The sequence below is a fragment of the Nansenia antarctica genome (assembly GCF_963989245.1).
Source record: "Nansenia antarctica genome assembly, chromosome: 1".
In the NCBI taxonomy this organism is placed as follows: Eukaryota; Metazoa; Chordata; class Actinopteri; order Argentiniformes; family Microstomatidae; genus Nansenia; species Nansenia antarctica.
Window position 1 is genome coordinate 109,517,156 of NC_137674.1, and position 22,500 is coordinate 109,539,655.

Sequence of the window (22,500 nt, forward strand, 5' to 3'; positions counted from 1 at the left end):
CTCTACTGGACTCAGTTGCTTTTTGCCCCTTGTAAATGCTGGGATCTTAAGTTGTGCATTGAAAAGACCAACTGAATCTGCTACATCAAATCCTCGATCTGCCAATATAACATCCCCTGGGTTAAGTTTATCCAAAAACCCACATCTTTCAGTCAGGTGTTTGTCGGATGTTCTACCACCCCATCCCTTAGATATAAAAGAAACAGTTCCTTGTGGTGTGATACCAATAAGATATTTTATGGTATGGTTGTGTTTGTAATTTGAATATGTCTGTGCTCTTGCTCTTGGGTCTCCAGGCTTTTCAATAAATATCTCGAAGCAGTCAATTATACAAGCACATCTACGAAAGACCTGTCTAAATACCATAGGCATTGACAGCAATAGTTCATTTCTATTTGGCCAAAACACAAGTGCTGGAACAAGCTTGGCATTCAATGCATCAATGGTGTTTCTAAATGTTCTGCTAGCAGTTGGAACGGAGACTCTAAAGATGCAGCTAAGCAATGCAAGGGGCAGGTTCATTTTGAGTCTCATAAGGGTTAAGACAAGTTGTTGGAAAGGAGAGAGGATTGTACCAGTTGGTAACAGGGAGAAGACAAACATATAAACAACGTGTAATTTGGCATAGGTGGGCATTCCAGTCATTGTTATCACTTTTTCATCATCATTTTCTAAGGTGGCTTCATCAAATGTACTTAATTTGATCATGTCCTTCAGCCGACGGTTCTCTTCCCTAAGGTACTTGCATTCCCTCTCCAGTCTTGCAACATTATCCTTGCACCTGTTGTTGTTACACTGCTCAGCCTCAGGAGCAGGTAGCTCTGGCTCCATGTCAGGTAGGCTTTGATCTGTCAGTGCTGGGGCAACTGCATCTTGCTGCTTCTCCTCACGCTTTTTCATAATTTTGTTGTGCTGCTCGTACCTGTCCATTGCTTTCTCCCTTTTCCTCTTCTTGTTGGGTGATGTGTGCGAGAACACTGATGGAACCCAGTCAGGAGACAAAGGGTCGTCAGATTTGAAACCTATGAATCAAGGCGATAATAACGTTACGGCATTAGTAGCTAATGCTAACGTTAGCAACCTTTTGGCAAGCCACCTAAACAAACCATGCAGAAATGATGAACGTTAGCTATGTACAGATAATGGCTAAATGCTTTGCAATTGTAGCGAATTATATTAACATTACTTTAGCTAACTTACCTTTGATGAAATGTTCGCTGCACAGACGTGTGTGCTTTGATGGCACCCATTCTTTCTGTCCCGCTCCTGGTACACTTCGTTTGATGGCATTAATCCACACATTTCTCCTCTCTTTATTTTCTTTTTCACTCGGTAACCTATAAAGACACAACCCAGGCCTATCTCCTCGCCGGTTTGTACACCCGATTGCACAGCAACTATCTGGCATGATTGTTTTCTAACCAATGCTACTGTGTTTCCTGGTGCTCTGCAGCTTCACAGGCAGTGCCTTTTGCCCGTCAGGTGGGCGTTTCCACTATGCTGTGACGACACATGAAAGCTATGAATAAAACTATGTTAGTCATCTCCCACGAGCTCACCAGGGCTACATGTGAATAGCACATTGGCTCTGAGCTAGCTAGCTGGCTAGCTTGGCTAGCTAGCTGGCGTTTCTGCTCTAGTACACTTCAGTGGCGATGGGCTTGGCTGTTTGTGTACTTGGAATAAGTGTTTATGTGTGTCACAAACTAGCGTGTTTAACTGTTTTCCGGTGTCAAAACATCGGTCCCCCCCCCCCTGCCCCCCCTCTCCCTGTTTTGACCCCGGCTAAGGGTCAGAGGTCGTGGGTTTCATGGTGGCCCCTTACCGTAATAATCTGGCCGTTTCGACACACATTTCAGCTGTGCTTCACGGACTTGCACAACATGGAATGGGCCAATGAAATGCCTGCTTTGACGGACGTTAATAATATGTTATTATACTGATATTTCACTAGAATTGTGTTTTTTCTGTTGTTGTTTTTTTAAACCCATTCGGTTGGGCCAAAGAACAAAAGATTGACAATGGACTGGGGGGCCAAGTGCTAGTACACACACACACACACACACACACACACACACACACACACACACACACACTGGCTTTCAGACAAGTCACAGACAAGTTTCAGGCACTTGCCACAAATGAAACAACTTGATGTTTTACAGTCGAATCAAGAACAAGAAGAAGTAGTGACCTTCTACCTTTGACAGTGAGTAAAGAGGAGAGCCCTACTACCCTCCCTTTACACCCTCCCTCTGGAGTACCACCCTCCCTCACATCCTCATACCCAGAGTACTACCCTCCCTCCCTCACACCCTCCCCTCCGCCATGACACTTTGTTTGGTGTTGCCTGAGCCTCTCTCCTCGTCCACGGTGGTTGGCAACGTAGGAAACACAGACAGACAGACAGACAGACAGCCCCACAGCCCTGCCACCCATCTAGCTCTCCCCTCCCCAGACAGAGTGCAAGTCCAAGCCTCTCTCTCTCCCCCTCTCTCTCCCTCTCCCTCTCCCTCTCCCTCTTTCTCCCTCCCACTCTCTCTCTTTCTCTCTCCCTCCCTCTCTCTCTCTCTCCCTCTCCCTCTACCTCTCCCTCCCTCTCTCTCTCCCTTTCAGCCCCTCTCTCCCCCGTTCCGCCTGGCTGGTCGTAGACAGCGGGGGGGGGGGGGGGGGGTTGGCAGTGGGCAGGCCCAGACGAGTCCTCGGGAGCGGGTGTCAAAGACCTGCTATTCTACAAGACCCTCCGTCAGCTGCCAGGACCCCTCTTTAGGAGAGGAGAGGAGGGGGGGGGGTCTCCATACGGGCACGCACACACACACACACACACACACACAGATACAGACACACACACACACACACACACAGATACAGAGACACAGACAGACACATGCCCGCACACACACACACACACAATAGATACAGACAAACACACACACACACACACACACACAGAGACATAGACACAGACACACACACACGCACACACACACACACACACACACACACACACACACACACACACACACAGATACAGACACACACACACACAGACATAAATGTTGGGCCTTTCCTGTTTGTATCCATTAGATTCCTGCATCAATTAGCCGTCTATTCATGTCCCATCACTGGGTCTTCATGGAGACAACAGCCTCTCTCTGAGAAACCACCACACACAGTACGCCCTACCCCTATCACACCAGGCTAGCTATAGGCTAGCAGGGTTGGCTAGCTCTCTCCTCTACCTCCCTGGTCCAAGATGTCTATTCCACCAGGCTAGCTATAGGCTAGAAGGTTTGGCTAGCTCTCTCCTCTACGCTCCTGGTCTAAGATGGCTGTTAGCCTGGTCTTCTGAGGGGTGGAGAGTGAGTATATGAGCCCTACACACCATCAGCAGTCACATGAACGCCCCTGACCCTCTCCTAGCGTCTATAAGCCTGTCAGCTCCACACGCTACAGGGCTACAACCCCCCTACACCCCCACCCCCCCAAGAGCTCCTTACACCAATCTGAACCAGAGACAGTCTTGGTACATCTGTTCAACATGTCCCTCTCCTTACCACATGACCTCTCAACCGGCGGGGGCCCTATCGGGCACCTCAGAGCAGGGAGGGGGGCGGGGGGGTTGGGGCGGAGGGGGGGCTGACTCAATCGGTTTCCATGAAACAATCTGATTTTTCTTCTTTCATTTTTTTTTTTCCTCTTAAAAAGGCATTTGTAACCAATTTAGAGTCGCGATTCATCTTAAAGTGACTTTAACACTCAGAGGACAGTGGCTGCTGATTAAACAACTGGGAAAACAATGTACTTCAGTAACAATCATGTCATTACTATTATTATGATTATTCATAATAATAATATTATTATTACACATTTTTGCATCGTTGTTATTGTTGTTATTATTACTATAATATTAGTATCATTATCATTATTAATAGCATTATTTGTTGCGGTAGAAGGCTATTATTATTATTGTTGTTGTTGTTGTTGTTTACCATTTACATTACAGAATATAATTTAACAATAGAATCACTTTCAAGTTTACAAAATGTAGATTAAAATATGAAATTAATTCTGATGCATTTAAATTCAGTAATAAAATAGCCAAAGGAACACAGACTCTAAGAAAAAATACATGAAACAAAAACATTGAAATACATAAATAGACTCTATACATGGATTATAACATAATAGTAATAATAATAATAATAATAATAATAATAATAATAATAACTTTGAAAATGTTTTCAAAAGAAAATAAACTGAGATGTTAAATACCAAACCAAGGGAGAACAGGCCTACACCAATGACAATTCCAGACTTCATATTGTAACTGGAATTCATTATGATTATCTGAATTGGACGACTATCACATTAATGACTTGAATTAATTTTCTCTATGTATCCAACTCAATAAGTCAACGATTAGAAACGTGTATAGGCCTCGTGCTTGGTCAACGTGGCAGACAGTCACATAGTCACACAGTCCTCTGCCAGAACATTCCTCTCAGAGCAGATAGTAATAATACATTGCCTTATGAATTGGTAATTGCTGCACTTCAACGTCAACGTTTCATCCTTTGGCTGGTCGCGATAACGACATGAGCCTCTAATAGATTGTAAGGCCACACAGACTCGACCGGTCCCGAGTCACAGCCATTTGGTTTCCTTTAAATCTCCCTGTAATAGCGGAGAGCAAAGCCAATCTCCCGCAACACACAATCGATTCTCCAGTAATGCCGTGCGCGGTTTCCCTCCTGATCTATATACCTGATCTATCTGTGCCACATCGATTGCGACACTTTCTGTAGAAAGGAGTTGAAATAATGAATAGTGAAAAAGTTTAACAAAGCATGCAAGACCTTTATTGGGGTCAAGATGTCCTCTATGTCCTACAGTAGGCCTATAAAACGTATTCAAATGAAAGAGCCAATATATATAGATATATACCAAAACAAGGCCTACATAGATAAATACGTCATATACGTATACTGATATTAATGATAATAATACAAATAAAAACTGTGTTGTTGTTGTTACTAGTTGGCAATTCATATTTGATTAATATGTTTAAGGCACCATTTATTTCCGGCTTTATATCTTTAGATTAGATTAGATTAGATTAGATTTATCTTTATTGTCACTTTATTGTACCTTAATTGTCTTAATAATAATGTCAATATTAGTGATAGAAATACTAGATAAGTATTTCTATCACAGGCCTAATGCTCGTCCAACAGTCTGCGTTTATCTGACATGGTGATGTGCGGGGCCATCCGGAAAGGCCGATCTGCATAAGAGGAGACGTTAGGCGTTTGTTTAATGGCCTCCGCCCCTCCGCCACACACTTTGTCCTCCGCTCTTCAAGAGGTTTCTTCGTCTTCTTACAGTTAACCTTAGTACTAATCATCTCTTTTGTCTATTCAGTAATGACCATTAGGCTTTTATCCCCGAGAGCCTTTGTTGTGAATGCTGCCGTTGAATGACAAAAGGTCAAATGGATGGGCCTATACTCCGAGGTGGGCTTTTACGCGTGGTGCATGCAAGAGAGAGAGCGAGATTCGCCAACTGCATAGAGTGAGTAGGCTATAAGGTTAATACAACCCTTTGTTAATTAATTCTCCAATGGGCATGGTGTTGTACAAACACACAGACATTCTCTAATGAAACTCGGGCCTTGCATGGCCTCTCTCCCTATAGGGAACCTAAGAACAACTGTGCCGGACAAAATGGCCCCTGCTGCTTTTCAATGGGTTGGGATGATGACGACTATAGGCCACAAGATAGAAGGATTGAGAGAGAGAGAGAGAGAGAGAGAGAGAGAACGGGGGAGGGGGGGGAGAGAGAGAGAGAGAAGGGGAGGGAGGGGGGGAGATAGAAAGAGGGAGAGAGAGAGAGAGAAGGGGAGGGAGGGGGGGAGAGAGAGAGGGAGAGAGAGAGAGAGAGAGAGAGAAGGGGAGGGAGGGGGAGAGAGAGAGAGAGAGATTCACCAACTGCAAAACAGGGAGAGGAAAAAGGCCTGCGGAGGTGTGATCTTTCGCTCGCTGAAAAAAAAAGACACAAACTACTGCAGGAGTGGCCCGGGCCATCATACGAAGCCCTTCACAGCCGTAAATAGCAAAGGTCAGACACACAGACAGACAGAGAGAGAGATTCCTGGAACTCCAGCTGACAACACAGGTCCATTTCCCAGTGCATTAGTCATTAGTAGGCCTACTTGTACAACACGCATTCATGGCCAGAGTTCAAAGCGGACACCTATCTGAGTAAGTTGGCTTAGTTACATAACTGACAACAGGGGGATTAACATATCTATTTATCAAAGTACATATGCCGGTACAACGGCAATTACTAGTTAAATTTAGGAAGATCCTATAACGCTGATGATGAGTGGTTGGCACTGTCTCTGGGAACTGTTGAGAGTTGAGAGAAGAGGGAGCGCTGATGGAAAACCTATGATGCCGAGTTACATTCCAACGCACGCACGCACACACACAGTCCCACACACATACACACACACACACACACACACACACACACACACACACACACACTCACAGACAAAGTTAAGGATGCGAAATATAAGTGAAATTAAATACGCGTCAAAGTGGGGAGAATGTGGTTGCAGCTTTGGCAAATCGTGATAGATGTTGTTGTGTGTTGTGTGCACCGCTCCCTCCTCCATCATAAACATAATATACAGTGGAGAAAGATTAACTAATCCGCCTGCCTGTGCATTGCAATGTCGTCGTCACAATTTATGTCTCAGGCAAGGCAAGGCAAGGCAAGTTTATTTGTTTAGCACATTGCATACAACAGGGGCAATTCAAAGTGCTTTACATATAGCAAATGCGCCGAGAATACAGAGCTTCACATGAACAGTTTACAGCTATGTGCAATGTTCTCTATAATAAGGTAGGTTACATCAGCCTAGCTATAACCTCCATGGGGGCTTTTGTGAAGCCTACTTTTTTGTTTTCAAACTAAAAAATGCTTTTGATTTTCTGATATTGTCAAAAAATAAATAATTTAAGAACTAACTTCAAATGCATTAAATAATATCTGAACACAATTTGGAAATATTTCAAAGTGGGTTGGTAGATGAACAGCCTAAACAGCAAATGTCAATATAATCAGTCAGTCATGAATGTCGTGCCAAATTACGTAGCCTATTGACCAACTGGCAATGTGTTAGATTGACCACTAATCAAGCTGTTCCTTTATTGTCTCCAATAAAAAAAGAAGTAGGCCTACGATATGAGCCACTGCCTTCTTAAGCAGGACATTTCAAACAGAAAATAACACTGACTTTCGTCCAGAAACGTAAAAATGTCCAAATGTTTGTTTTAACGTGTTGACTGTATACTATATATATATATTTATATTTATATATTTATTTAAACATTTATATATTTATATAATTTATATATTTATTATATATACATTATCATATCCATATGCATCTCATATACTACGTTCTTAGTTGCTGTTGTTTTTTAATTAAATGAAGAATAGCCTATTTTTCATGAAACCATAAAGCAGTTTATCATATCATTAGCAATTCGTCCATTTGATGAAAAATTAATGTGTGGATGATATTCAGGGGCATAATAGCGTGTGTGCCCAAAATTAAGCCACATCATGGATATATGGGGGTTTCAAACGGTTTAACAAGGGATAGCCCTGCATGTTTCATGAATAATGGATGAGAATCATTAACACAGCCGACAGACCAACGGCCAATACACAGCGCTGCTGCAAGAGTTGTCGAACTTGTTATTAGTTATTAACTTGGAGTTATGAACTTGCTCCTTGTTGCCAGAGACGGTAAACGGATACAATGGGCATGTAGTTTATGGACAGGACGTAAATCAACAGTCGTAAATCACCTGGCCATACAAGCATTATCTAAGCCTCGTACCAGGGCAAACAAAAATACTGCGTGTATTATAATAATAATAATAATAATAATAATAATAATAATAATAATAATAATAATAATAATAACCTTTATTTGTATAGCACTTTTCCTGCAAAAGTGCTTTAATCATTATATAACCATAATTTAATCATTTGGTTATTTAAAGGCAATATTAAAAATATGGGTTTTTAGTCTTGACTTTGGCTATGGCATCACGTAGTTTGGAAATAGAGTGTTTTAACGAAATGAATAATAGTATGGGAAAAGGCTGAAGGCGGCAAAAGGGCTGCACCCTGAAATCCTCCAGTTCATCCAACAAACTCGACCTCACTTTGCACACAACTCAAACAGGAGGCCTCCCACTGGACCTATCTTTAACACAACCTGCACCAAAATGTAATAATAGTAGCAGCCCGTGATGAAGAGGAATGAGTGTTTCCCTGTGGACACAGCCTACGTCGGACGTCCCAAGCTCCCAGGCCACCGAGCCTTTGACATGAGTCGGGCCCTTATCCAGAGACTGATTGCGGCCGGGCCACCAATGAAACAAGCCAAGCTTATCAGATAAGCTTCATATGATCTGGAACCTCGGTGATCCATCTTTCTTTATACCACTATACCCCCGGGTGCTTCAAAGAGATACGGTGTGAAAACTAAAGCAGCGAAATAAAACATAAAAAACACATAAAATACGCACACAACAATTAGGCCTAAATGAAATGTTTCGTCAGCCTCTGCACTTGAGGGTCAAGGCTCAACGGGGATCACCGCGGTACGATTTACGGTGACCGTAAAGAGTGCATGTTATTCCAAGTTCAAAGCCATAAATGCGTATATAACGTCTTATCGGTGCGACTTCAAAAGAGTTGGAAATGTAGGCTATTGACATGAAGTCTAGTGGCACACTGTCCTCCTTTTCCAGAGGCAACCCGTGACGTTAGAATTATAAGGTTCTATCTCCATTTTGGTCAAAATTGAGTTGTTTACATAATCTGATCCATTAGGTGTTTATTAATGCCTGTGTGGTGTTATTTTTAAAATGTTGACATTTTTGAGTTAGTAATTAATAAAATACAAAGGTTCCATCTCACAGAACATAATGGAATGTAAAAACTTTGACGCTCAATATCTCTGAACTGCCCTAAACTGAGATAGAACCTTCTCATTCTAAACGGAGATAGAACCTTATCATTCTAAACGGAGATAGAACCTTCTCATTCTAAACGGAGATAGAACCTTATCATTCTAAACGGAGATAGAACCTTATCATTCTAAACTCACGATATGCCACATACATATCTAACATCTAATAGCATACCCACCATCCGAACAATAGCCCTAAATAATGGATTAAACCCGTCGTATAATTTGATAACCCTGTCACCATCCTAACGATACCCCTTTGATGGAATAAAGCCCAGCCAACACAGCGATGACAGGGAACTACTCGCTTTGCTATGAGGCCCAATAATCAATAGGCCAAACCGATTTATCAATCCGCTTTCATTGCCTTATCTTAATATGATACAATATCTACATACAGATCATTAATGGCATACACTGAACGTAAGGGCACGTTTACTACCCCGGTCTTTTGTTAATGAGCACGCCTTTTCTTACGAGCAAAACATTTTAAACCAACATTGACAGTCACTATTACGCGTAGGCACGGCGTACGTGAGTCGGATCATATTGGTATATACATATTGGTACTTTTAATGCAAAATATGCTGTTCAAAATGCTGTTAATTTCCCTGCTATTGTCTACCATGCCAAAAACATTTAAGAACCAACTTTAAAACGCATTGAATAATATCTAACACAATTGGGAAATATTTCAAAGTGCGTTTGAAATATTTCACCCCGTGCGGATGAACAGCCTTAAAAAATGCAAATGTCAATATAATCAGTCAGTCGTGAATGTAATAGTGCCAAATTAGGATGGATGTAGCCTACATGTTGATCAACTGGCATGTATTAGATTGACCACTGATCAAGCTGTTCCTTTATTGTCTCCAATAATAAATAAAATAAATACAATATGAGCCGCTGACTTAAGGGAAAGTCTGGGGCATCGCTTGATTCGGCTTCAGAACCTCAACCACGGAGATCCATTCTCGCCTTTAAACCCTCAACATTCTATCTTCTGAACCCTCAACATGCATTATTCTGAACCCTCAAACATTCTATCTTCTAAACCCTCAACATTCATTCTTCTGAAAACATTCATTCTTCTGAACCCTCAAACATTCTGTCTTCCGAACCTCAACATTCTACCTTCTAAACCCTCAACATTCTATCTTCTGAACCCTCAACATTCTATCTTCTAAACCCTCAACATTCTATCTTCTGAACCCTCAACATTCTATCTTCTGAACCTCAACATTCTACCTTCTAAACCCTCAACATTCTATCTTCTAAACCCTCAACATTCTACCTTCTAAACCCTCAAACATTCATTCTCCTGAACCCTCAACATTCATTCAGTGTGTTGTGCTAATTCCCTTACGGCGAGGATGAAAACGCCAGAAAAAACCCAAAACAAGGACAACATTTGAATGAATGATCTGAACATAGAGACGAATACACATCTCTTGTTGAAACCTTTTGACTGGTGGTGTGACAGTTACAAACGTGTATTGATGCCCCAGCCTGTATCGATACGGCATTTCAGGCCGTCTGGGTTAAGGGTTGACGTTGCGCAAAGCTATCTGCGATAGACCCCTTATGTTAGAAAAAAACACAAATGCTCTCTTTAAATCTTTAAAGCTGAGCCATGAAATACTTATTTTTAAAAGATTGAATGAAAAAAATAAAAACAATTGCATCTAGAAGACGTGAGACAGACGTACTTGGATGTAACTCGGGCTATTCCAAATTACGCACTAGTCTATTAACCAACCCCGGTCATGAAGGGGGGGCATCGGTGTTGCTTTACTAGGCTTACCCATTCAACCCAGGGGGAGAGAGAACAGAAGAGAAGAGTGCTTATTAACACGATCCCCCCCAACCCCCCCCAAAAAAAAAATCCGTACAAACGCCCTAAAAATATTAATAAATATTAATCTTACCTTCAACAGCGGACGTCAGAGGCAGCAGGAGACTGCATAAAACCAGCAAGTAATCCATTGTCATAAAGCGGTCAGCTTGGACATGGAAATAAACCCACGGGAGAGAGAGAGAGAGAGAGAGAGGTGGAGAGGGGGGGGGGTATACAATCCGAGGTGTGTTCAGTCCGACGCTCCACGCACCCAGCCAGGGCAGTCCAAGCCGCGTCAAGACCCCCAGCCCAGAGTTACCTCCATAAAACTGTAACAGGGAAAAATCGAGATTCAGCTAAATTATTAGAGGAGGTCTGTCCTAGAGAGAGCTTTGTGGAATAAAAGCAGAAGCCCCTCTCTCTATCCTTGCTTGTTCGATGGTTTCCAATGCGCTGTGGCTCTTATGCCAGAGAGGGAACACAGGGAACGGGCGAAGACCCTCCAATCCGCATATTTCTCATCTGACACAAATCGACCCCCAGAAGAGAAGTTGCCCCCCTAGTTCTCAGTTCAGCCGCTCACAGAATAAGAATCTCCAGCATATATGCGCTATGATCGATAAGCAGGGGAAATGTAAGTCCGTGTCACAGGAGACGTCCGCAGAGGGGGGAAAATCCCAAAAAATCCAAATACTTTTTTTTTAGCAGTCAAGAGGTATAAGAGATCCACGCACTCCGTGTTCCGTCAGTACCATCATGTAGTCCAGCTATGCACTTACCGCTTACACACACACAGTGTCAACTGTTATTCCCGGAAAGAAAATAAGAAATCGCCTTGTTTTTTGTTGTTATTGTTGTATTTTAGTCCCTGAGCGCATTTTTGCAGAATTGCAGAAGAAAGTTGCGCTCCGCTCGGCGTGTGTGTGTGCATGGGAATGAAGAGGCTGGTTGTGCGGGAGGAACAAGGGACGAGAGAGAGAGAGCGAGAGAGAGGAAGGGAGAGAGAGAGAGAGAGGGAGGGGGGGCAAATGGAGGAGGGGTTATGGTTAAAGCAGCTGTCAGTCTTTCATACGGTCACACCCCCCCCCCCGCAACTAGCGGCTCCAGGGCCACACTGCGTTCCTCGGGAATATCATGAGGGGGGCTGCGTTCCTAAATTCGTTCCGAGAGCGCCGGAGCACCACACTAGGTTCAACGTCATAAAGGGAGCGAGTCGTTTGATTGGACGAGAGGCCATTCATTCATTCCGTGAGTGCTGATCGGATTCCAGAGCGGGTTTTCCGAACGCAGCCCAGAACAGGCAGGGAGGGACAGAGTGGGTTCAATGGGGACACAGCGCCCCCCTGCGGGACGCTCACATTTCCAGGTCGATTCAAAAGCAAAAACGACGGAGTTTTCCTGCTCACTTGTTCCGTTTTTGATCAAAAGTAGTAATTTCAGCGATTGTAGGCGATGTAAACTGTAAATGCAACGCAATCAAATGATTTAGGCGTTCCAAACGGACTTTTGTGAGATATCGAAATGTAAAAACCCTGTCGAGGTTCCTGTGTCGCACACTTTAGGATATTTTCTCTGTGAGTATGATTGTTTAATTCTCACCCCAGGGTCGTCGCATTTTTGAATAATCGTTTTCTTAAGGGAAATAAACAATCGACGATCTTGCTGACTTTGAGTAATTAACATGTTCAATAAATGACACAGTGATGTTGTGTTCTGTTATTTAGGCGCAACTGTGTCAACGCGTGAAAGCGTCACTGCTGGCCCCGCTGAAAGTGATCCGTTTTAGGCTTAAAGACATCTTAAAGTTGACAAACTTACGTACTTTACAAAAAATACTTTACAAAAAATACTACTATCTTCTTTTTTTTATTATCGTTTAATCTCTCTGACGCGGCGCGTTGGGAAAGCCGTCAGTCCGACACGGGGCACACGGGGATGTTCCTTCAGTCAATAGATCTGTAACAGCACTTTCTCTTTCTTTTGAGAACCAAAGAAAATACCTAATAATCTAATGCGATAATGTTATTATTGTCCTTCGCCTCAACTATAGACCGACAGAGTTTACAGTATCTGTTATTATTTATTAGTGACTATAGCCTAATATACACAGTTGACCCACCAGTAACCAAGGCTATGCGACTTTTTCTTTCTTAAAATATTGTGAAAGGTATAGATCTACATACATATTTGTTTTCAATCAATACAAGGTTTGTTCAAATATAACTTTATTTATAAACTATTATTAAAGATACTTTACGATTAGTGATAGGACTAATGTTCGAGGGGTGTAATGGACTTGACATTGTTTCCAAGGCTGGTTTAACCTTTTGGAAGTTTGTCTTCACTGCAATAACATTTTATTGTGTCAAAGAATGCTTTGATTAAAACTGCCATTTGGCCACATGAACCTCGGGGAAACAATGTTTAGGCCTATATACAATAACAACATAGGCTAACGAGTAGATTAAGAGGAGAACAATAGATACAAAGTGGAAAATAGATATAAAGAGTCGGAAATTATGAGCAAGATGTGTAATTTATGAGCAAGATGTGCAATATTTTTGTACATTGCTGTAGTTGTTAATGTTGTTGATGTTCACTCATTTGCTACGTTTGATGTTTGACCTTAATATTGATAAGAATTGAGATATGACCCTTATCATGAGGCAATGTATTCAGTCACATTAGTTTGGCTGCCGTCCCGTCCCGATAATATGGAAACGTTGTCTATAGGCCTATCCGTTGCCTGACAGAACATGTTCCATTTATATTGTTCAATTATGTTCAAAATGTTTAGTGATGACTTCAGGAGGGAGGGAGGGAGAGAGAGAGAGAGAGAGAGAGAGAGAGAGAGAGAGAGAGAGAGAGAGAGAGAGAGAGAGAGGGAGATGACATAGCTTCTTCTGCACTATATATTAGATACTGTACATAAACAGTAGATACTGATAAACTATCCCACTGTACATATCTCATAACTGTATATAGCCCATAACTGTACTTCTAAACTATATGGATGTTTACAACACTAAGCTACCTCTGCACAATACTGTATAATGACATAGTCACCTATCACTACCACTATTCTTCTATTTATATCATGCCCTCTCAACACCTGACCACTCTACTAAACCCTGCTAGACATACTGCACTTTATAAATTGTAAATTGTAAATATGTTCTTGTCTTGTGGTTATGTGTGTTCATGTCCATGTGATAGTCATGTACAATGTGTGTATGTTTTTTTGACACTGCTGTATTGAGCTGTACCGAAAAAAAAATCCACCGACCTAGGTCGTGTGGTCATTAAACGATTAATTAATTAATTCATAGAACTATGTGCACTTCTGGTTAGATGCTAAACTGCATTCCGTTGTATTGTAGCCTACTGCGATGACAATAACGTGGAATCTAATCGAATCTAAAAGTGTCCTCCGCACCGACCCAAACTCGGCTCAACCCCGACCTGGCCACGTCCTCTCCCTGCTACACGCTTCCCCTGGGCCCACCGGGGACCACGCACGGCCTCTTCCCCTGGGCCCACCGGGGGCCACGCACGGCCTCTTCCCCTGGGCCCACCGGGGACCACGCACGGACTCTTCCCCTGGGCCCACCGGGGACCACGCACGGACTCTTCCCCTGGGCCCACCGGGGACCACGCACGGACTCTTCCCCTGGGCCCCCCGGGGACCATGCACGGACTCCTCCAACACCCTGTGTGTGTTACTGTCACCGGGCCAGGGGACGACAGGTGGGGGGTAATCCGCGCAAGGTGACAATAGCGGAGGATGGACTCAGTTGTCTCCCTGGGCTTACGACCAGAATAGCTGTTGTCACCCTTGAATACAAATCAGACTCGCTATTCAATATTCAATAGGCCTAGTTTGTTCATGGACGTAGCCTATGACTATGTTCCCCTATATTGTTATCGGTTCACTAAAACTAAACTAAGTGCTCGTCTTGAAGCGTGTTTTGGAGTTTATTAAAGTGGGGCTATTAGTCATGCAACGGTTTGTTGCGTCAAATCGTAGGCCTGGAAAATATCAACCACCTGGTCTCACACGGCAGACGTCAGAATTCGACGTTTGTCCATCGCATCCAAACGTCGAATTCCGACGTGACATTGGGGTAGCTCGTTCTGAAAGCGCAGGGGTGCGCCTGTTATGTGCGCCTGTCGGGGCTTCTCTCGGGATTATTCCATTTTGAATTGCACTTGCATTAATTAGTTAGGCCACATTTAGGGTTAGGGTTAAGGTTAGGGTTAGGGTTAGGGTTAGGGTTAGGGTAACCCTAGGGTTAGGGTTAGGGTTAGGGTAACCCTAGGGTTAGGGTTAAGGTTAGGGTTAGGGTTAGGCTTACCCTAACCCTAACCCTAGGGTTACCCTAACCCTAACCTTAACCCTAACCCTAACCTTAACCTCAACCCTAACCCTAACCCTAACCCTAACCTTAACCCTAACCCTAGGGTTACCCTAACCCTAACCCTAACCCTAGGGTTACCCTAACCCTAGGGTTACCCTAACCCTAACCCTAACCTTAACCCTAACCCTAAATGTGGCCTAACTAATTAATGCAAGTGCAATTCAAAATTGAATAATCCCGAGAGAAGCCCCGACAGGCGCACATAACAGGCGCACCCCTGCGCTTTCAGAACGAGCTACCCCAATGTCACGTCGGAATTCGACGTTTGTCCATAAACGTCGAATTCTGACATCTGCCGTTTGAGACCAGGCTGCAATAATAGAGATCACTGTCTTCGCCCATTGGTGTTAGTTGAGATAAAATCACAAGTTGTATCTCATATATCGGTATAACCTGTTGACTTTGGCCGAATCGAAATCTTGTTTTTTTCCCCCCATGTCGGTCTTGTTATGAGAGCGCACGGAGCGCATTTCGGTCTTGTTATGAGAGCGCACGGAGCGCATTTCGGTCTTGAGAGTTACTTGAGAGCGCATGTATACACGGTGGTGTGCACCAGAAGGCCGCTTGGCTGTCACTTCCTACGAGGTGAGACCAGCGGGGAGTGGAGATGAAAGTCAGGGAGGATGGAGGATGTAGTCTGGCCCCGGTCGTTGGCCTGATGTGTGTCTGTGTGTTGTTGTCCCGGAGTGCTTTTGTTGACCCACCGAGGTTAAGCACTGGTAATCTCCGGGGTCAGTCCCCATTGCTCAGGTGTCCAGTGTGTCACACCAGACAGGAGTGGAGAATGGCCTTTTGGAGAGTCCTGGGGAACGCAGTTGAAGCACAGACTCTAGACTTTTCTTTCTTTAGCCATAGAAACAAGCCAACTCGTGACGTAGAATTAGGCTATAATTTTGTCAAAATGTCGTTTTTTACATAATCTGATCCATTAGGTGTTTATTAATGCCTGTGTGGTGTTATTTATTTTTTTAAATGTAGACTTTTTTGAGTTAGTAATTCATAAATTACAAAGGTTCCATCTCACAGAACATAATGGAATGTAAAAACTTTGACGCTCAATATCTCTGAACTGCCCTAAACGGAGATAGAACCTTAGAATTCTAAACTCACGAACTGGGTTGTTTGAGAAACAAAGAAAATAAATACCCGCCTTGTTTGAGTTGTTTTTGTGTAAACTGATGTTTCATTGCTTGGGGGTATTTGATAAGTTTGCTTGCATTTCTATTTTACATAATGGATAACCTACTATGTAATATATTAAGTATCTGTGTATTTGTATGCTATATTAGGTATTTAGATATTATCTGTGTATGTGCACGTTTTCCCAGACTTCATATTCCACTGTGGTCATAGAAACAGACACAAACAATTATTTGCTCATATAGCTATAGCCGATACTACCTAAGGCTGTAAATTTAGTTAAGAAAACACTATTAGCCACTAAATATCTGTGTGTTTCCTTCCCTGTGTTGGCTTTATTAGTCATTGCTTTGGCAATGTTTAGCCTACTCTGGTCATATACATATTCTCTCTCCCTCCTTCGCCATTCCATATTCTGGCATATTCCTTCCTTGGGTTTGGGGTCAGTCTCATTTGAATTAATTCATTGCAGTGATTCAGGAAGTGATTGTAATTCATAATCACTCTAGAAGCTTCCCAATTTTCCAGTGTAATCATTGAATAAAATAAAAGCCCCATTTAAATGCATACTACTCCAACTCTGGTAAACACCAGCTGATTACAGAAAGAAATCATGATCAGGATTTAAAAAAATACTAATTATGTTTACAGTATGTTTAATTGATAATGCCTGCACTGGTTTAACCTTTACCCTCTGTTTTCAACATGTTGTCAATGCAAAACTCCCACACAGCACAGATAGAGGTAGGTATTTGAGCTGGAGACTTACTACTTTTTTTCTTACTACTTTTTATTATTCATTTATTTTTTCTTCATATTTCTGTATCTATTATATCCCTCTGTTGTGGAACACGAAATCAATGTCCTCTAAGTAGCATAACGTGACATGTTTGATGCTGTAAAGGCGATTTTCCTGGAAAAATAAAGGCATTCTCTTGTTGTAAATAATATTGTCTTTGTTTTCTATTTATTGCATCCATGTCCTAGTTCTGTGTTGGGTAATCATGTTTACAGCGACGCAGCCTTTCATCATGAAACACCACATAACACCGTCAGAACCATCAAAGGGGGAACTGCGTTGGACAACCGTGCCAAATGCAATCTAACAAAAATAACGCTCGATATTGGGATTAAGAATCGAGCGGTGACCTGTACTATCCAGCTGAGTATTCTGGTATGTCATTGCACACAATACAATTAGGCCCCCGCATACAAATCCCCCCTAAATTGTTAGATGTCTGTTACGGAAATTCCTGCAATGACTTCCAAACGCCAAAGTCGCTTTGAAAAGAAAATCAGTTTATAAACTGACTTAGGTAACAGGATCTGTAGAAGCTTTAAAGGAGATTGTGTCGCGGGGGTTTGTAGCCAAAAGCACATTGTACCCCCTCTCTCATGTCCCCTGGTATGCATTAGTGCAACAGGGGGGTGGTGTGTGTGTGTGTGTGTGTGTGTGAGTGTGAGTGTGAGTGTGTGTGTGTGTGTGTGTGTGTGTGAGTGTGTGTGTGTGTGTGTGTTAGAGTGTGTGTGTGTGTGTGTGAGTGTGTGTGTGTGTGTGTGTGTGAGAGTGTGTGTGTGTGTGTGAGTGTGTGTGTGTGTGAGTGTGAGTGTGAGTGTGTGTGTGTGTGTGTGTGTGTGAGTGTGTGTGTGTGTGTGTGTGTGTGTGTGTGTGTGTGTGCGTGTGTGGGGGGAGGGGGTGGGGGACGACTAGTTCACTGCTACCACCTGTGTTGTTTGTCTATGTGGCTAACGGCTAACGGCGCTCATGGGGAAGGAAGGGGGGAGGAGGGGTGTGGGGGGGAGTGCGATGGGGGGGGGGGGGGGTAAGGGACCAAAGAAAGAGTCTTGGTCTAAGTGGGGGTCATTAAAAGTAGGCCTGTTGTTTGAGCATCTAATGGGGTGAATCTGTTGTGTGCAGGGATTAAAGCAAAAAAAAATCTCCTGACTGAAAATTTGTTCAAGCCAAGTCATATTCTCATTTTAACCTCCACTATATGTTTGTATTTTATAACGTTAGCGTTTTAAGGGAAGAAGATTCTTTTGAACAGCTTTTCTATTGCCAGTTTGCTTTTATGTGATACGCTCAGCGGAGAGGGTGATTGGCTGCCCTTTGCCCCCCCTTGAGGCCCTGTTTAAAAGTAGGGCTTTGGGGAGGGCCAGGAAGATCATGGCTGACCCCGCACACCCAGGACACGGTCTCTTCGCCCCGCTCCCCTCAGGCAGGAGGGTGCGGTCCCTAAAAACTGTGAAGGCCCGACATACAAACAGCTTTTTCCCCACAGCCATCCGGCTCCTAAATGCCGCTGCCCCCCCCCCCCCTGACCTGACCCCCTATCTATCTATCTACCCTCCCTCCACCCCCACTGGACTGTCTGGATATGAACACTTGAACACTTGATCTCTGCACTTTATATTTATATTAATTATGACTCTTGCACTTCGATGTTGGTTTGCACTGTCTTGTCCTGTCTTGCACCTGTCCTGCTGTAAACCGTGCTCCATTGTTCCAAACCAAATTCCTAACATGTTTACATGTCATGGCAATAAAAGTCTTCTGATTCTGATTCTGATTTATGTGATATCAATGCTGTTTTCAATTCATGAAATAAAATTGATACTTATTGCAAGGGTTGACTCTGACATACAAATAATCAGATAATGGGTGTGGCTTAGACAATTAGGGGGAGTGGCTTGTATGAAAGTGGGTGTGGCCTGTCGGTGGGGCCGAGACGATTCGTAAAATATCTGAACCGTGTCTGTGGCACTTGTGGTTGCTGAGCTAAAGTCCTTTAACCTTCCTTTAACCACTAGGCCGGAAAAGCCTTCATTAAAGTGGGTGGCTGCTGCTGGCGTACGTTTGGGCCCAGGGAACGGGCATGGAAAGAGTCACAGTCACCAAACTCTACACACTCCTTGATTGTATCCCTACATTGTACCAAATCAACTTTCAGAGTCCTAGGCCATTCCTGGGAGGCCTTGCACGCGAGCTAGCGGGAACCTGTAGGGAGCTCTAATGCTTGATGTGAAGTGCCTAGTGTAAAAAGACATGTTCTCACACGTACAGGGGTACAGGGAGTACAACATGTTGCATTTTCATGCCATTAGGGTTAGGGCTTCCTAGGGTTTCCTAGGGTTAGAGATGCATTTGGACTTCTGGAGTACCTCCACTACTTTCAATGGGTTCTGAAGGTCTGAGAGCAAAGGGCTTTCTACCAGGGGTAACTAACCCTGGGTAGAACCTTGGGTTCAAATCTGGAGTGTGTGGGACCAAATGTGTAGATGTGGTGAGCTAATGAAGCTCTTTGAGATTGAGATGAGAAAAGGGCGCTTGTCTCTTTAAGGCCAGGAGGGAGTTAGCGACTAGCGATGTTAGCTTAGCGCCAGTTTAACAGAAGTAACTTCACTTTTAACATGACTTCCCGTGGTCGTAGCGGGCTGGTTGACGGCTTAAAATGACCGTGGAGACCTGTAGACCTTATCCAGCCATAGTCTTGTGTTTCTACCCCGGGGCATAGCCGGTGTTATTCACGGACAAACACTCCGTAGTAGAGTGGTTCTAGTACACTGGACATATGTAGCCAATTGACGGAAATCCGTCGCGACTTGGAAAAAATTGACGGAAATCCGTCGTAGCGACGGAGAACTTTAATCCCTGTGTGTGTACTTTAATGAGTAGCCCCTCCAGAAGATCAGAGCTAAGGCCATGATTACAGTACGAGAGTCCTTTCTGGCTCAAGTCCCGAACCAGAATGTTTACTGAAGTAAAAAATAAAGTGTGTTAAACCATAAATGTGGGGTTGGTATAAAACCCGCATGCTCAGGGGGGCTATTTGTATGAATGGAAATTCTCCGGGCTTAATAAATCGGATCGCCCTGTACTTTAACAGCTTTTGGTCGGGTTTTTCACGAAAAAGTTTTTATGTTCGGGGTTATTTTCTTAGCTCTCGTTTTTTAACGGTACATGTTGTTGTTTGGGTCCGCTCTGACCCGGAGTGTTTCCCCTCTGCTATGAATGGCAACATTGAGACCCGTGCCGTGGTACCATGGGCCCAGACGTTATAGAATAATAGTTTCTCTCTAAAAAGTAGTTTTTTTTTCGGGGAAAGCGGCGAGATTAGCACTGAGAAACGCTCCCTTTTGTAGAAGGATACACAGAGGTCTCTGAACAACCCCCCCCCACACACACACACACCCCACACACCCCCCACAACCCCCCTGCACCTGGCCTGCATTAGAAACTCAATAAGTAAAGTGGCAGACATTTTATTGCCATATGGAAATTTCTCAAGCCTACACTCCACCCCCTCACCCCCCCACTCCACTCCACCCCTCACCCCCCCACTCCTCCCTCTTCCACAACCCCTGTACCCTCACTCCCACTGACCGTCTATTGGCTTGCTCTGAATCCCCCAACAACAACACACACACACACACACACACACACACACACACACACACACACACACAGACACAGACACAGACAAACGCACACACACACACACACACAGACACAGACAAACACACACACACAGACACACACACACAGACACACACACACACACACACAGACACAGACAAACACACAGACACACAGACACACACACACACACAGACACTGACACAGACAAACGCACACACACACACACACACGCACACGCACGCGCACCAAACACCCCATTGCTCCAACCGTCCCCTCCTAGCCTGGCCGAGGAGGTGTTGTAGCAGCACTGATGTGACGTGGACACGAGCAGAACACACTAGGGTCTGTACATGTTACATGGTAGTGTGTGTAGGGCCGGTTCGGGGTGGGATGTGTGTGTGTGTGTGTGTGTGTGTGTGTGTGTGTGTGGGGGGGGGGGGGGGGGGGGGGGGGCGGCTCTGGAGAATCTCACTCGGAGCACTCAGAGGGGGCTTGGAGCTGAATTCCACATGGAGGGGAGGAGAGGGGGGGTGGAGGAGAGGAGAGACAGTGAGGGTTTCTTCACGGGACGTCTAATCCCTCCGACTTCCCCAGCGGACCAGCACTTAGGCTGGATCATACAGCCGGCCATCCCCCCCCCTCACCGTCTAGCCCAGCCCCACCAACCCCACCCCGCCATAAATCAGCACCTCCTTTCTGCTCCCGACACTCTTTCCTTCCCCCAGAATCCCCCCCCCCCTCCCCCCCATCCCTTAATACACTCACTATCTAGCACCACCACTATGTAGAAAAGCAATCCCTCCGTTTTTAGTCATAACTTATATTACCCAATAACTCTCTCTCGGTGAGGCACGCTCGTACACACCCGCACACCTCTCTCACTCTCTCTCAGACACTCATTCACTTTACTCCTTAATCTCTTCTCACTCTCACTCCTCTTCCTCTCCCTCCCTCCCTCTCCCTCCCTCCCTCCCTCGATCTCCCTCTCTGAGCTTATCCTCTAACAGAATCAGGGCCCCGGGTTTGTGTTGAGGTAGCCAGGCAGGTAGCTGGGGTTAGCAGCTAGCAGAAACAATACTGCACGCTTGAGAGACTTTTCCCCCCCTATTAGAAGTCATGGGGAGGCTTCGACCGTGTTCTCAGGCTGTATTGTGAATGCATGGGGTTTTTCCTCAAAGTGTGATCTACTCCTGTGCTCCTGAGGTATGCCTTAACTTTCAGATTTATATGCCGGGTTAAGGTTCCGTGACAGAGTTTGAAATATCTCACGTTTACCTGCGCCAACACGGTGATTTTAGGGTTCATAAATATCCCGCTGCGTTTTTCCATCACGGAGGTATGCGACTTCACACAACGTCTCAAAAAAAAATCTCATCTCAATTTAATAAGCAATATTTTGTTGGAAATAACACCAGATGCAGGCAGGATTCCTGAGGTACTGATTCTTACATTCCTCCCGACCCGTAGGTGCAGGTTCGGCGGGAGCTCTCTCTCTCACCCCGTCTCCGGCCAATATCAAAGCTTCGATTAATAATTACCGCCCGGCGGACCCAATAACAGAATGATGGATTGACTCTGCGCCTTGCTCGGAGTCTGAGATAACATTGTTCAAAGTGTCCAAACA